Consider the following 16,620-nt stretch of genomic DNA (forward strand, 5'->3'; position numbering starts at 1 on the left):
TCATCTAAATCTTTACCGATTTGACTGCTGGACTGGTCCATGATTGAGGATGGGGGACACATTTGCGCAGATGTAATACTTACATTCAAATTAAACTTTTAAGACCCTCACCATACAAAATACGGTACGTAATTAGAGCTGTTAAGCTTAACTTATTGATCTCAGATGAAAAATCAAATCTGTTTGGAGCTATCCAAAGAGAGAGAGGGGGGATCAACAGAATGGGAAATGTACCATATAAATAAATTTGCTTTGCCTTGCCTTTTATTTCGGCTTGAATAAAAGCGGTTTTATTTTTTTAAAGCCATTTTAGGTCAATATTGTTAGCCCCCTCAAGCAATGTTTGTTTTCAGTTGTCCTGAGCTGCTGCTGCGCTGATGGTCGTGGGGAGTGGAGAACATGAGTCTGATTCCAGCGACGCTCCAGGGACAGACGAGTCTTCGCTGAGGCCACCTTCCAGCCTCAACCACGGCGAATGAAGCTCTGCACAAGACTTTTGGCCAGCGAAGAAATTAAAATGGTCTTGCCCAACTGAGTCTGGTTCTCAAGGTTTTTTTTCTTCACTCCCATCAGGTGAAGTTTTTTTTCCCTCTCCGCTGTCACCACTGCCTCGCATGGTTCAGAATTGGTAGAGCTACGCATCGATGAATTTGCTCTTCAGTGTTTGAACTCTCAGTAATGATTAAATCACACTGAACTGAGCTAAACTGAACTGAACTGAACTTAAACACTAAAACCTGAACCACACTGTTCCAGTTACTATGACCATTTATGTGAAGCTGCTTTGACACAATCTACATTGTAAAAGCGCTATACAAATAAAGCTGAATTGAATTGAATTGTCTAAAGAACAAACCACTGTTATACAATATCTTGCCTAATTACCCTAACCTGCCTAATTAACCTAGTTAAGCCTTTAAATGTCACTTTAAGCTGTATAAAAGTGTCTTGAAAAATATCTGGTTTAATATTATTTACTGTCATCATGACAAAGATAAAATAAATCAGCTATTAGAAATGAGTTATTAAAACTATTTTGATTACAAATGTGTTTTAAAAATATGGCTGTATACCAGGGGGGCTAATATTTCAGGAGGACTCATAATTCTGACGGTAAACTGAGAACAAGGGTTTCATCTCTCTTTGCACTTTGATTGTGCAACACTCAATCGTCTGAATGTTACAGTGTGTTCCAGATAAACAATGATGTCAAGTAAACTGACACCGCAAATGTTCCCCGTGCAGTGACTAATAAACTTCAAGCGTGCCGCGTGTGTAGACATAAAGAAGAGAAGACACAGCTGTTATCATTCCAGAGCTAATATTAGACGCTCTCGCTCTTTCTCTCGGTCTCTCAGACACAATGCAAAGATTAAAAAAAAAAAAGTGGAGATGTTACGTCTGAGGGATGGTCAGTGTTTGCTACACACTCAATGTGCTTTGTCCTTTTATAATGGCTGAAAATGAACACAAAAGTCTTTATTCAGCATCAAAGCATGCAAGAGACACATCTGTTATTAGCTCTCAAACACACAGTGGGTTTTATGAGGCTTTAAAGGTGACCTATTATGCCCCTTTTGGCAATATGTTAAATAACTCTCTGATCTCTCTAGAGCAGGGGTGTCCAAACTCGGTCCTGGAGGGCCGGTGTCCTGCAAAGTTTAGCTCCAACTTCCTTCAGCACACCTGCCTAGAAGTTTCTAGTATACCTAGAAAGAGCTTGATTAGCTGGTTCAGGTGTGTTTAATTGGGGTTGGAACTAAAATTTGCAGGGCACTGGCCCTCCAGGAGTTTGGACACCCCTGCCCTAGAGTGTGTGTGTAAAATATCAACACGAAATATTGCACAAGTAGTTTTTTAACACTCTTTGAAATTGACCCTTTTAGACTTTGATCCTAAACGTGCTGTTTTGGTGACTGTTGCTTTAAATTCAAATGAGATTGTGCTCTTTTCAAAAGAGGGCGGAGCTACAAATGCCTGTGTCACAACTCATTCACAACTGCTCTAACGGTATCTCTGTAAAAAACTGAACATGTAAAAATAAGTGGCTCAGAAAATGCGGTCTATGGAGAATATGGTGTTCATTTGTGCATCCTAAACTCCACACTTATTCGCTGACATTCTCTTCAGCAGGTGAAAACTCTAACGGTGGACGGCTGCTTCTCAATCAGGACTGTTTATGCTAATGAGGGAGAGATGTTCACTAATGGGCAGGGCTTTCCCTCTCTGATGACTCGTACAATTGGAGAATGTCAATCAAAGTCTTTATTTAGTGTGATAATAAAAAATAGAATTGCATCATTTTTCCTATTGAAGGCTGGCAGTATTCACACACTGTTGCCACACAACTGTGTTTAAACCCCTTTGACTGCCCTGACTGACCTACAGTCTTCTTTAACACACATCAGAAGGCAGAAAGGCATTCTGGGAATTGCCAGAATTCCAGCATGATCCCTCTTGCTAGACTGCTTCTCTATTCCATATGAAACAGTCATAGAAAACCATTCACATTCACACATTCATAGACACACATACACACAAACTATTTAATGTCTTTGAGAAGCTTGAGATGTGATGAGATAGGAAGGAAAAAATGTTTACATTTTAGAACATTTATAAAAATTATATATATATATATATATATATATATATATATATATATATATATATATATATATATATATATATATATATATATATATATGAAGAATATCTCTCATATGCGCCCGAAATTTCAGCTATGCGACCTCATAATATAAGCATTCGTATGACTGCATAAAATAGTTGTAGTGCGACCTGTTTTTTTTTATTTTCTAAAAACGTGGTAAAATCGGTCTTCCCTGCCGCTATATGGGTTCATATTAGCTGTCAATCACTCTGACTTTCCGCTGTCAGATGACCGGGAGGGAGCTTTTGTGACCGCGGGAAATGCAAACGGCTGAAGAGTGAAAAGTACACTGAATCTCGATGCGCTGCATGCGCTGTGTGTTCAGCCAACACAATCTCATGGCAATTCGTAACTTTTTCATACGTTTCCTCATGAGATCAGGCTGCAACAGCGCAAATGTCCGCTAAAACACCATCGCCAAAGAAGCTCGCCTTTACTGAGTTTAAAACTGATGCGAGTTATAACAAAGATCAGTATTGTGCCGGTGGTCATCGGGAGAATCTTGCTCTGCCCCCCATCATAATCGGCCGGCTGACTCGCATGCTTTTCCGCAAACACAGACAAATGTAATTCAGCGCGTAACGAGGCTGAGCATTAAAACGACACGAACCGAAACCAAAACTTTTAAAAGTGAGACTTTTCTTCCTTTCTTTTGTCTGTTCTTTCTTGAGGTGTATATTATTTTTCTATTTAATTACTGATGACTGCTTTGCAGCTTTCAGCATTGAATTGAATGATTTATTATATTATTTCGTTTGTTTTGTAGCAGAACTATTATTTATTAAATTGACATGCATATAAAAACAACAGTTCAAAATAAACATTTTTTACGACAATGCGTCATTTGTGTTTGATGCAAACCATCAATTTATTTTTGATAAAAGTTAAGAGTAGGACTTTAAATAGCAGATAACATACATTAAAACACATTCAAGAGGAGAAATGTAATTCAGTATTAGTATTATTGTCATCATCGTCATCATTAATATTTTATAATTATTCAACATTCATTTTGGAATTATTGCACAAATATTAAGTCATCACAGCATTAGTTAGATAGTTGTTTCTGGGTTTTGTTACTCCTAATTGATGTTGTTTTCAAATACAATAAATCCCTTAATATACAACTTGTCAAATATATCAATCATTTTTGGTGGGTGCTCCTAATTTTTTTCTGGTGCTCCTAAATTTTTTCTGGTGCTCCTAATATTTCAGGTTGGGAGCACCGGTGCTACCAAGTAAGAAAGTTAATTATTATATATATATATATACATATATTTTATATAGACATACTGTAGGTTATATTAATACATATAGACAAATTGCCAATTTGTTATAGACAAATATGTGCAAATATGATTTTCTTTTTAGATTTTGTCTTAAAGGGCACCTAGGTTACCCCTTTTTTCAGATTTAATATAAGTCTTTTGCGTCTCTAGAATGTGTATATAAAGTTTCAGATCAAAATACCCATCAGATTTTTCATTATACCTTTTACAAGATGCTGTTTTATACTGATTTCCAGCAGGGGGTGGTTTTGTCGTACTGCGCCTTTAAGCCGAGTTCTGCCCGCCTACTCTCCTCCCTCAGCTGCGTCAGACAACAGACAGACTTAAAGGAAGAAGGTCTCACGTAGCGTTTGTGAGATACTACAGTAAGAACTAACCTTTACTAATCAGCATTGTGAAGTTGCATTGATGAGTCACACACAATATCGTTACATAGTTAACGCGCGCACACACACACACAGATACACACAGATACACACGCACACACAGGCAGACAGACAGAGCGCGCTTAGCTTAGTTAAGGCTAACCTCAAGTGCTGTGTGGATATCTGTTATGCTAATGTACAAAATAAACCTGATTTAACTTCCACAAACCGGAATTGAAGCGTCTTCTTTTATAATTGTTCTGACACGCGGCTGTGCTGATGAAGTAAAGCTGAAGTAAAACGCTGTAATTAATTACACACATACTCTGTTTTAAAACACTTTAAACATGTGAAACTTACTCTTAGTCACATTTGATGATGATTGCTGATCCTAGCGAACAGAACAGAGCTTTTATTCCCGGTTGCTTTGCGTATGTCTGCCTGGTCTTGTTGACATATACACGTGACTACCGGAACATGTTAATGCACGCAGCTGTCAATCAATTCGGTGGGCGGGGGGATCGCACACCTACGTAATGGTGCGATCGATTTAAAAACAGCTCCAATTGGCCGACCCTTTTTTTTGTAGTTAAATTGAAAAAAAAGGACTGTGTGTGTTCATATCACCCCAGTATGACGGTCTATACGCTATACCAACACACAGATCTGTCCAAACAGCTTGAAAAGTAGATTTTTTACCATAGGTGCCCTTTAAATCATTACAACAAAAAAGTATGTATTTAAATTGTGAAACAAAATTTCAAATAAAATTACCATCACAAGATGTTGTTAACCACCATATCCATCATATGAGATGTGTTGGAAAATGATGAATCAACAGAAAATGGCAGAGTTCTCCCGTGACGCAGATAAAAACACTGCAGCACATTATTACAGACCGTCTGAATAAACTCGGCCTGTAAATGTCCTTTAAAGGACAGTCATTTAAAACAGCACACAGCCAAAAGTGCCCAGAGATGAAGAAACACTCACACACACTCATAAATGACAGATCAGGGGAAACATCCAAAGAATGTTTTTCCACACACCACGAGCGAGCGAGAGATAGAGAAAGTAAGAGAGAGAGAGTGTTTTCTCTGTGTGGATCCACCTGGACAAACACACAGTCACGTTATGCCATTATTGAATGCAAAGCCTGGCGCACACACACACACACACACACATACAAACACACACATACACTGCTGACTCTGTATTTGTGCTGACATAGTGGACAGACCTGATTACCCAAAACACAAACAAACACACACACACACTCACACACACACTCACACACACACACACACACACACACAAACACACACACGCACGCACGCACACAAACACACACACACAAACACACACACACACACACACACACACACACACACACACACACACACACACACACACACACACACACACACAGAAACTACAGTCAAACTATAACTGTGGCAAATCTACAGGAAAGCCTGAGGGAATGCTTCCAGAAAACAGTTCATCTTCCTGTCAGTGTGTTTCTTTTTATGGTTTCAGTTTCAAAAGGCCTCAAAAGATGCGATTTTGGACACAAAAACCACCAAGTGCTTTCCAAAACAGTGAGATCCATCAACTTGCACAGCAATTTACACGTACAACAATATACGGTTTCAAACTACTGAATTACTTTGATAAAAATAGCTGTGGCGGCACGGAGGCTCAGTGGTTAGCACTGTCGCCTCACAGCAAGAAGATCGCTGGTCCCAGCGGGGTCAGTTGGCATTTCTGTGTGGAGTTTGCATGTTCTTCCCGTGTTGGTGTAACCCCAACGTTCCTATGCCACCCAAACCGCTCCAAGCTGCACTGCACTTACTAGCTGGCCTCTGTTACACTCACGCCCCCTAAACCTCACTCTCATCCGGGTCACGGCACCAATGTAAATGTTCTCCCCGTGTTGGTGTAACCCCAACGTTCCTATGCCACCCAAACCGCTCCAAGCTGCACTGCACTTACTAGCTGGCCTCTGTTACACTCACGCCCCCTAAACCTCACTCTCATCCGGGTCACGGCACCAATGTAAATGTTCTCCCCGTGTTGGTGTAACCCCAACGTTCCTATGCCACCCAAACCGCTCCAAGCTGCACTGCACTTACTAGCTGGCCTCCGTTACACTCACGCCCCCTAAACCTCACTCTCATCCGGGTCACGGCACCAATGTAACCCCGCCGGTCCTACGCCACCCAACCCACTCCGAGCTGGTACCGAACCGGCGACCTTCCGCATGGGAGTCGGGTGCTCTACCAAGGAGGCTAAAGACCATGGCCTCTAGCGTCTGTTGCTAGAGCACCTTTAGAGGTCAGAGGAGTGAGGTTTACCTGCACAGCACTTACTAGCTGGCCTCCGTTACATTGGCTTGGGTTTTGTCCGGGTGCTCCGGTTTCCCCCACAGTCCAAACCAACAAAGGCTCATTCTGAAAACATAGTCCCGTAGATGTTTCTGGAGACTGCGAATTTTGTAGCCGGAGGTTTGTATGGCTGCATTTCATTTTTTAAGCAAACGCTCCGGAGCGATATGGCGCCGTTCCTTTTGGCGGCTGACCGCTTACCTTCATGTGGAGGGCTTTCCCACTTCAACCGGTTTGTTGCAGAGAGACGCGAGAACAGCGCAGACGTGAACAGGACTCGCAAAAGAAATTTGAGATACAAAAAAGCACACACAACGGCCTCTCAACGGGATTTGCGAAAACAGTAACTGCAAAAATACATACCTCCCGGGACATATTTCGCAGTCTCCAGAAACGTCCACAGGGGTTGGTCCAAACACATATGATATCCCAATTCTATTTTTGTACCCCTTCCCCATGGCCCTTAAAACAGAGTGTGAAGGGGAAGGCTTCAAAATTTACCCTTAAGAATTGGGACAGCACTACAGCACCTGCACACATCATCATATGATCAGATCAGACGATGGCGACTGCTGTAGTTATTCCAGTTGGGTTATTTTTTGGTATTTATTTTCAGGAAATCACTGAAGGCGTATATCATGTTATCATAATGATCTAATGTGGCAATAAGATCATAACTGTACTTTGTATTTACACAGTGGCCATATTCATCCATGTAAACACACCCAAAACAGCATTAACATTATAGCAGACACTGTACAAAGCCCATTCCCAGCCACTAGACATTACTGACAGGGTATTCGAGTGTCATCGAGTGTCAGAATGTTGTGGGACTGCTATACAGGAGTTATGATTATGGATTATAGATCGCAAAAGTTAGCGTTTTTTATTTTAGCGCAGTGTTTCTCAAACTGTGGTACATGTAACACTAATAGTGTGCTGGCTCCCTTCTAGTGGAATCAAACATATCATGTGCACATGCTACATATATTTCAAAATTTATCAAAAATGAGTTATATATAAATATATGATGACATATAGCCTATATTTCTGAGATCCAGGCAACATTTCCAGGTGTTGATGAGTTGGCTACTATATGTTAATTCTTTAAATTTAAGTACAGGATTTTTTTTGCTTTTATTAAGAACAGTAACCTACCATTTTTAACTTTTAAAAGAACATTTCAATTTAAATGTTGATGCTTTTAGTTTTTTTGTTTGTTTGTCTGTCTGTTTGTTAATTTGTTTGTTTGTTTGTTTTACATAAGCACAGTACAGTGTTAATGTTCAGACTATTTATAATGTTTAAAGGGGCTGACAATAATAAATATTCTTAATAGTGGGAATTAATCTGTCACATTTTTGAACTGTGAAAAGCTGCATAAGGGCCAACTACGCTACTGTATTTCAATACTGCTCTGTATGTTGGTACTTGGAGAGACGATTGTTTTCTAAGGTGGTACTTGATGAAAACAGTCTGAGAACCACTGTTTTAGCCTTTTTTAAGAGCATGACGGTAAAACATGAACACGGTTATGAATATATTAAAACATGTGCTTGTTTGTTGTACATATTTATAATTATGACAAAAAAATTATAATTTTGTGGATCTCCTGACTTCCGGGTGCAACTGTGGCTGATGTATTCTGGGAAACTTTTTTACCCCTTGGTTTCGGGTGTGGTCCTGAAAAATCTGTCTTTCGAGGGCTATCTAGCCCTTCCCCTGAGCCCTACGGCTTCAAGACAAAGAGAAAAAGGAGAAGTAGAGGTAAGAGGAAGGGCTAAGGGGTACAATTGGGATTGGGCCTTACTACACCCCTGATTCCAGCCAAACTAAAAGAAATATGTCTTTGTCCAGAAGAAAAAAATATTATAGGTAATACTGTGAAAAATTATGAAAAACATCAAAGGAAATATCTGACAATAATAAAAAAAATATTCACAAGAGAGCTAATGATTTTTTTCTTCAACTGTTCTCAGAAATAAAACACACGTTATCAACAGATCTTTAAAACAAGCCTTATTATTAATGTACTGAGTCATAAAGACTAAACACAAACTAAACCCATGTGAGCTGCTGGATATAAAGCGTGTCGTATATGAAACACAAACTCAAAGCGTGTGTTTGCAGTGTTTTAATAAGAGCTGGCCTGCTGTGCTCGCATCTCGCATCGGTAAAATAAAACTGTGAATTCAATTGCTCTGTTTAATGAAAATGTGTGGCAAAAACACAGACATATTAGTGCTAATAGGCACAAGTCTGGCCAATAAATGAACATGTGTTACATATATTCTCTATGTGCCCATAGCTGGAGCTCAAAGTCTTTTGAACACACCCATGCACACACTTTGTGGATATTAATGAATAGGGAGGTGTAGATTAAAAGCAAACAAACGCACGACAATTGCGGAGTATGTGGCAGCGTTGTTGCACAAGTGTTTGCTAACAGCAAAGTATGGATCTACTTCACATTACAACCAACAGCGCAGGCAATGATGCATCTTACACGTGGCAAAAACTAGATGTTTATCGATTCATTCATTTCATTTCGGCTTAGTACCTTTATTAATCAGGGATCGTCACATTGGAATGAACCGCCAACTTATCCAGCATATGTTTTACACAGCGGATGCCCTTCCAACACTGAGAAACACCCATACACTCTCATTTAGACACATACACTATGGCCAATTTAGCTTATTCAGTTCACCTATAGTGCATGTGTTTGGAAACCCACACCAACACGGGGAGAACATGCAAACTCCACATAAAATTGTCAACTGACACATACGGGGCTTGAACCGGTGATCTTCTTGCTGTGAGGCGATCGTGCTAACCACTGTGGCACTGTGACAAAACTAGATGTATAAATGTGTGTTGTTTTGGAAATTTTGTCTGGTCAACAGAAAGCTTTTTTTAAATGCAAGGGGGAAATTCAACTTTTCTCTCTATTGTTGTTGTGTAAACCTAGTCCTAAAAGTTACAATCATATACATTCCCGATTCGATTATTATAATCTTATACATCCATGCATACTCGATTTGACTATACAATTGTACACATAATTGATTTGATTATTACAATCGTATATATCCATACGTACTTGATTCGATTATTACAAACATATACATAGTCGATTCAATTATTACAATTGTATACATACTCAGTTCGATTATTACAATTGTAAACATACTCGATTCAATTATTACAATCGTATACATACTCAGTTCGATTATTACAATTGTAAACATACTCGATTCAATTATTACAATCGTATACATATTCGATTCCATTATTACAATTGTATACATACTCGATTCGGTTATTTAATTTGTATACATACTTAATTAGATTATTATAATTGTATACATACTCGATTCAGTTATTACAATCGTATACGTACTCGATTCGATTATTACAATCGTATACGTACTCGATTTCATTATTACAATTTTATACATACTCGATTCGATTACTACAATCATATACATCCATACATATTTGATTCGATTATTACAATTGTATACATACTCGATTCGGTTATTAAATTTGTATACATAATTAGATTATTATAATTGTATACATACTCGATTCGATTATTACAATCGTATACATACTCAATTCGGTTATTACAATCGTATACATACTCGATTCAGTTATTACAATCGTATACATACTCGATTCAGTTATTACAATCGTATACGTACTTGATTCGATTATTACAATCGTATACATACTCAATTCGGTTATTACAATCGTATACTAGGGTTGTAACGGTATGAATTTTTTACGGTATGATAATCGTCTAAAACAATACCACGGTTTGACGGTTTCGCGGTATACGGTATGTTACAAATGTTACAAAATAATAGAACAGTGAAGCAAATTTGACTTTTTCCAAATGATATATTTTTAGTTACTATAAACAACACCACTTACAATGAACAAATAAAAAAATAAGAAAATAATAAATAATGTGTCAGAGTCCAAATAAAGTCCAAATAAACATGTTGCAAATCCTCAGTAAAAAAATAGATATAAATATTTACTATACTATAAATAGTTACATAACGAAACTAGATTCAATATGGAACATCCTTAGGTTTTATGTGCCAGCATGGATATGGTTGTCTGCAATGCAGACAAACAGCTGCACCTTCATTTGCGTCTTTTGAAAACAGCAAGAGCAGCAGTTCGTCTTTGCTGTGTCACTGTTTTGTCATGTTTCTGTGCTGCTGTGCATGCAAAAGTACTTAGTATGAGAATTATTTCATGCAAAACTTTTTTTTTTTGCGTTTTATTTAGCCGCGCATAAATGTATGCCTATCTCTCATTCCTTGTTGTTCAAAAAGCTCACTGTTGGTCCACAAACAAAAGCGAAACCTATGCTTATTGGTTGTGATATAGCGAGTTTGAACCAATCTGGGCATGGAGGAGTGACAATGCATCAATGTATCATGTCTGGTTTGTCCGGAGACACAGTGACGAGCGTTTCTTTGTCAAATCAGCGTTGTCAAATTTTGATGACGTAACCGCACTGATTCCGGAGCCTCTGAAAGTCCGCGAATGTTTTGTGATACAGCACTGGAAAGCTGAGATTCGCTTCTTTATGCCAATCTTTGAATTGTATGAATCGGATCAGCGGATCAAAAGTTATAAAACATTTAAGAGCAATACTTATTTTTAGCCGCGGGCGGCTGTCTCGGTCTTTAAGGGTTAAAACCGTTGATATGCAATTGTTCATGGTATGATAATCGTGCACGTTCAAATCGTGGTAGACCGTCATACCGGTATCTTGTTACAACCCTATCGTATACGTACTCGATTTGATTATTACAAGCGTATACATACTCGATTCGGTTATTACAATCGTATACGTACTCAATTAGATTATTAATTGTATACATACTCGATTTTATTATTACAATCGTATACGTACTCAATTCGATTATTACAATCGTATACATACTTGATTCGGTTATTACAATCGTATACCTCCCAAGATACTTGATTTAACATCAAATATACTTTGCCAAATCTAACAAATGGTTCTTTCTCAAAATTACTCATTGTCAGTACTATAAATGCATGGTGGACTGATGTAAACCTGAGTCCTGAAAAACATTTAAACCCTCAGCGTCTCAGAAACTGAAGCCATTCAGGAGGTCTATCAAACGACAAAGCTAAAATAAAACATCTGCTACAACTAACTACATCTGCTCTACCAGTCCTTCCTTCAGGACAGAGAAAGAAAGAGAGAGAGAGAGAGAGAGAGAGAGAGAGAGAAGAAAACAGGAGGTCACAGGAGGAAACTCAAGCCAGACTTTCATTTAGAAACAAAAGATTTTGAGAAAGACATGCAATGAGAAAGTTTTTGTTAATAACATTTTCTGTTTCATTTCTGACCCCCTATACATAACCTAAATCATTACAGAATCCGGAGCAAAAAATTGATTTACACAGAAATTATGAGTTGCCAAATTGGAAGCATTTTAGTCAGTGCTCAACAGTCTTCATTATATAGTGAGGATAACATGGATCTTACTAGTGAGACAAACCATTTGGCGCACACACTCACATACACATGTGAACACACACACACCAATGCATGTGCACAAAGGCAAACTAACACATTTGCACATAAATAAGCACACAAACACACACATGCACATACAGTGGGTACGGAAAGTATTTAGACCCCCTGAAATTGTTCACTCTTTGTTATATTTCACTCTCAGAAAAAAGGTACGCAAGCTGTCACTGGGGTGCTGCCTTTTCAAAAGGTACAACTTTGAACTTAAAGGGTCCATATTGGTACCTCAAAAGTATATATTAGTACCTACAAATTTTATGAGGAACACTTTTGTGTTTTTTAGGTACCAATATGTACCCTTGAGGTATTAATATGGACCTTTTAGGTACAAATATGTATATATTGAAAAGGTACCCCCCCCCCCCCAGTGAGAGCTTGCTTACTTTTATTTCTGAGAGTGTGCAGCCATTAGATAAAATAATTTAAGTTCTTTTTTTTACCTTATTAATGTACACAAAGCAGCCCATATTGACAGAAAAACACAGAATTGTAGACATTTTTGCAGATTTATTAGGAAAGAAAAACTAAAATATCACATGGTCCTGAGTATTCAGACTCTTTGCTCAGTATTTAGCAGAAGCCCCCTTTTGATCTAATACAGCCACGAGTCTTGTTGGGAAAGATGCAACACGTTTTTCACACCTGGATTTGGGAATCCTCTGCCATTCCATCCTTGCAGACCCTCTACAGTTCTGTCAGGTTGGATGGTAAACGTTGATGAGCAGCCATTTTTTAAAAAATGATTAGAAATAAAATAAAGAAATGACTTAAATAATATACAATAAATAGGTAAAACTTGGTGTAATGGATATTGGCAAAATAAAAATCATAACAAGAAAATTTAGCTTTTGCTCAAAAATATTAAATTAAACTTGTGCTAATGTATGGATAAAGTTACACTTTAAATGTTTAAATGCTCTTTTCTTCCTTGACCCGTCTTCATATTTTTATGTTTGCATTTTAGGATCATGATAAGGGCTTGTGTTAGTCTGCAGTCATATAATCAGCTTTATAAAACAATGAAAGTCTATGTTATTAACTAAATTACACAGGCTATAATGTTAGATTTTATCATGTAGCTGCTCGGCTGTTCAGGGTGTCTGTTTACATAAAAGATCATCACTCACATCTGTAGTAAACACATGTAGGATGACAAAATACTCCTTCATTTTACAAGGTTTCTTTAAATCCTCATCTTCTGTGGGAAACAGTGCTAGTGATGCTCAACTTACTAAACAAACACATCTAATAAAATCCCTGTCAAACCCTCACTTAAAAAATACATTGATTTAACAAGTTAACTCTAATTAAAATTCTCTGATATCTACATAGTAGTTATGTGGTTTGGGAAAGTTCAAATATTTAGCTTTATATGCTCATTTTTTGTAATACCACTATAACTTATTATACTTCATGTCACAAATATTGTAAAAAAAAAATAGTGTACAGTATATGCCTTGTTAAATCTGAACTGCAGTAGAAATGTTTATTTGAGCTAACCCCCCGGCGCTAAATTATAAATATACTTGACAAAAGGGCAGGGATGTATTTAGAGTTGGATTTTGAAGCTTTAATGTGTCTGAAAATAACCAGGATATAACATCAACCTCTGCATAAACAGAGTTTTTGAGTTTTTTTGGCATCCTTTCACTTCAGGTAAACCACAGTATGAGCTGTGTGATATGACAAGACGCATAAAATTCCATTAATCGCTTTTAGTCAGCAATGTACATGTGTCTGTTGCCTCATTACAAACATGCAAGGCAAATTTACCTAATATACATGTTAAACTAAATAAAAATATACAGTTAAACAGACCTTAAGCCTCTTCTGCGTGACGCTGAAAAAATGTACAATCTATATATCCTGCATTTTGCATTATGGCAAGCTGCGAACATGGCTGCCTGCTTCTAAAAACTGCTTCTTTTTAGTCTCCCTGCTTCTCCCATTTTCAAAATAAAAGTCTCAAATACATAGTAAGTTTATTACAAGCTTAAAAAAACCTGCATGCAATGAAACAGTCAGTGTTTTATTCCAGTAAGTTTTTTTTTAATGGGATTTAACAAATCATTCAGGATGATCCTTCAGCTTAGTCTCTTATTAATCAGGGGGTCGCCACAGCGGAATTAACCACCAACTATTTCAGCATATGTTTTACACTGCAGATGCCCTTCTAGCTGCAAACCAGTACTGTGAAACACCCATACACACTCGTACACTGTGGCCAATTTAACCTATTCAATTCCCCTATAGCGCATGTGTTTGGATTGTAGGGGAAACTGGAGCATCCAAAGGAAACCCACGCCAACATGGGGAGAACATGCAAACTCCACCTAGAAATGCCAACTGGCCCAGCTGGGACTCTAACCAGCGACCCTCTTGCAGTAAGACAGTGTTAACCACTGAACCACCGTGCCGCAAAATATTCGTTTTATAAAATGTAAATAATAATTCATGTAAATAATAATCCATCAAATCTTCTGTGATAACAGCATGGGCCTTGCTAGGCCTGTTTTAGTCCCCCTATATTTCTACTCAGCCTCCCTAAAACATTTGCGATTAGCTCAAAAACTGTACACTAAATTACTCAGTCTCCTTTAAATTTGATATGAAAACGGCAGCAGAATTCGGCTTCTCCCCGTCTTTTGTTTTCCATTTGATCAGCAAATCACAGCCGTGGACAGCAAGAGAACGAGGTGTGTGTTTATTGATAAATTGTTATAATATCTGCTTATTTGCAGTTCTTTGATATACTGTAGATAACCTTGTATCACCTGTATCCCAATGTCAAGGAGGAGCAGTCGGGTTCTCTCAGCGTTCACCTCGACAGCACAGCTGTTTCCTTCAGTGGAAAACTCTCTTAACGAACATTTCGCTATTTTAATTTCAAATGAACTACCAATATAAACACTTTACAGTTTGTGTGGCATTAACTATACCAATATATGTCTTGCACAGAAAGGATTCAACTGTGACAGAAACACTTAGAGATGTACTCGTTTTACTGTCACTGAGTCACTGACAGAGGTTGAAACACCAAGTGTTGTCTAGTAAAAACCTTTTATTTATTATTATCATTTAGATTATGAAATATGTGAATTAGCCAGTAAGAAATGCACTTGAATATAGAAAGTGGTTTTTACTGCAATAAACAGGGGGTTGAGCCTATTTGGCTTACTCAGAACTCAAATGGCTGTGCCTGTCCATTTAATACAGTGGAATACTAGTACACAACCTATATTAAACAAACATTTTTAAATTTATTCCTATTAAATTACTACTTATAAATGTCATATTAGGCTTTATATATGTGTGTGTGTGTGTGCGTGTGTGTGTGTGTGTGTGTGTGTATATATATATATATATATATATATATATATATAAATATAAATATATATATATATATATATATATATATATATATATATATATATATATATATATATATATATATATATATATATATATATATATATATATATATTTACACACACACACAGTTGAAGTCAGAATTATTTGCCCACCTTTAAATTCCTAATTCTATTTAAAAATTTTCACAAATTATGTTTAACAGATTCAGGAAATTTTCACATTATATCTGATAATATTTCTGGAGAAAGTCTAATTTGTTTTATTTCGGCTAAAATAAAAGCAGCTTTCAATTTTTTAAACACCATTTTAAGGTCAAAATTATTAACCCCATTAAGCTATATTTTTCTCGATAGTCTACAGAAGAAATCATCATTATACAATAACTTGCCTAATTAACCTAATTAACCTAGTTAAGCCTTTAAACGTCACTTTAAGCTGTATAGAAGTGTCTTAAAAATATCTGGTCAAATATTATTTACTGTCATTAAAGCAAAGTTAAAATAATTCAGTTATTAGAGATGGGTTATTAAAACTATTATGTTTAGAAATGTGTTAAAAAAATCTTCTCCCCATTAAACAAAAATTGGGGAAGAAAATTAACAGGGGGGCTAATAATTCTGACTTCAACTATATATATATATATATATATATATATATATATATATATATATATATATATATATATATACATACATATATATATATATATATATATATTTTTTTTTTTTTTTTTTTTAAACCATATAAGCAGCTGAGCCCCCTTAAAATGGAAACCTAAAATCGCCCCTGGATAACAGTATTACTGACGCTAGACTTGGCAAACAAACACAGACAGATAGAAATCCATCTCAAACACTCACTTGAAAACACATCGGTCACAAACACACAAGTTATGAACTCTTAGTTTTATAAAGTGTTTAAATCCTGAACTTCTGTGAGTAACAGTACT

The 16,620-nt window shown here is 37.0% G+C and overlaps 1 protein-coding gene across 4 annotated transcripts in view; it reads right to left on the reverse strand.

Moving 5' to 3' along the window:
• The window catches only part of eva1aa (eva-1 homolog A, regulator of programmed cell death a), a 119,988-nt gene that overhangs the window by 26,639 nt on the left and 76,729 nt on the right, over positions 1–16,620 (reverse strand). The window lies entirely within an intron of this gene.

The sequence above is a fragment of the Danio rerio genome, chromosome 20 (assembly GCF_049306965.1).
Source record: "Danio rerio strain Tuebingen ecotype United States chromosome 20, GRCz12tu, whole genome shotgun sequence".
Lineage (NCBI taxonomy): Eukaryota > Metazoa > Chordata > Actinopteri > Cypriniformes > Danionidae > Danio > Danio rerio.